A 1990-nucleotide genomic window follows, 5' to 3' on the forward strand; every position below is an offset into this window, starting at 1 on the left:
ACACTAGCGATGATACTCCGAATGTATCTGAAAATAAACCTAAAACGACGCGTTCTGGAAGAAGAGTAAGATTTCCAGAACATTTAAACGACTACTGCACGTAAGGCACTACTCGACATTTTATATTATCTCGATCTTTCTTCTTACGATATATAATATATTTTAAAAAACAATTTTAATATGCCTATATATTTATATTGTTATTTTTAAAACAAAAAATTTTTTAACGCTATTACGTGTACTTGAGTATATTTTCCATTTTTTCGCCTACATTGTGTTTTTACGCACATACGAGTGTATTTCGACATGCACTTACACTTTCTTTTTTCTTTTCCAGGACGGCTGGAAAAGAACGATGCAGTTTACGAGGAGTCGAAATTTTCGTTACAACTATGTTGTACCTCGGTCCCATATAGTAAGGAAAGACGACCAGACGCTGCTACACTTAGTAAGCTATCAGAAGAGTGTTTACCAACGACAAACTCGTTGGGTTTAAACTTCTGGCTGGCCACGTCTTAGGGTCGTCACTGCCCCACTAGGGGGGGAGTGATCTGTAGCGGTAAATAAATCCCCAAAATAAATAGCTCTAAGTTTTCGACATTGGATGCTGACCATATGTTTTAGTGGACTCATCTAGCTGAAGGCGCTCGGTCAGGCATCCGCACCAGATCACGTGTGGTAACGCTGTGCTCAACATCAACCTCAATCGCTAGCCAGATTAGATCAGAGAATTCCGATATATTGGTCATCGCCAAATATACTCTTCCGATCTCCTCGACTCTGTCTTTTGATTTCTCTGGGTGGGAACGAAATATATTAGAAGGTGTTACTGGTAGAAGCGTTGTCAAACACTGAATACCTGTGACATCATCAATAGTGTAAGATCCGTTTAGAATGTTTGGTGTGTGCGAAAATCCCTCTATGTATATACTTGCACTTTGTTCCTTTTGATCCCCCTAGTTGTACATTGTTAGTTTTTTGGAAACAATTATTATTATAACCACTTGTACCAGTGATTGTTTTACTGTACTTGTTTGTTTGGCTGTGCTAAAGACATTCCTCCTTCGTTAGATCGTGACTTTACACGCACTTACGTGTGCTCAGTTATTCCGCTTGTACTCTCGGTATTCTTTCGATACCACGAGATTGCCAACAAATATATCTCGCTTCAACCTCCAATCGCTTTCTGATATCTGGTGCGAAAGCTTCTTGTAGTGGTGATCATAGACAACCGCGGCTCGACGCCACGCTACAAGGTTAAGCGATGATAAGAATTAACTTTATCAAGGAAGCTATTCTATCAGTCACAAATTACTGATAAGACTAACTACTGCTATATATTGAGCGAATTCATATTGTATGACGTCTCTTGGTGATCGATGCCAAAAAAACGTAGAAGCAGGATCAATTTAAAGCATAAACCGTATACGCATGGTGCGAATGATGGAAACAGAACAGTCTGGCACACTCACAACTGAACTTTATATGGAGCACCAAATACTCCGAATCAAGTCATCGTGCCTGTGTATCACCTTAAGACTAGTATCGTTACAGTCACGATCCTTGAAAAGTTTGGATTTCGGAATAATTTGAGCTAAAGATGCGGGCAACTGCTTCAGAAAACATCACAGAAAATAATATATAGTCTCCAGAAGGTCATGAAAATTGACCTATAGCGAGACACTGTGAACCGGTAGAACCACTTGTATCGGCTTCATAACATTCATCAGCATACGAATGTCATCCTTCATTGGAGGTGATCACTAATTTGCATAAATTATACCTCCGACCACCAGAAACACGATAGTCACTTTTACCACTTTTTAAATTTTTACCAAGAAAAATCAACCGACGTTTAACATCTAAACACAAAGAATAATGGATCAAATTGTTCAGACTAGCCAACCACGAAACAGTGTTTTAATCAAGCACAATTTCAATATCCAAGTGACTTGAAACACCGCGAGTTTCGTTTTCTTGTAAATTACAC

This window comes from Schistosoma haematobium, chromosome 2 (genome assembly GCF_000699445.3).
Source record: "Schistosoma haematobium chromosome 2, whole genome shotgun sequence".
Taxonomy (NCBI): Eukaryota; Metazoa; Platyhelminthes; class Trematoda; order Strigeidida; family Schistosomatidae; genus Schistosoma; species Schistosoma haematobium.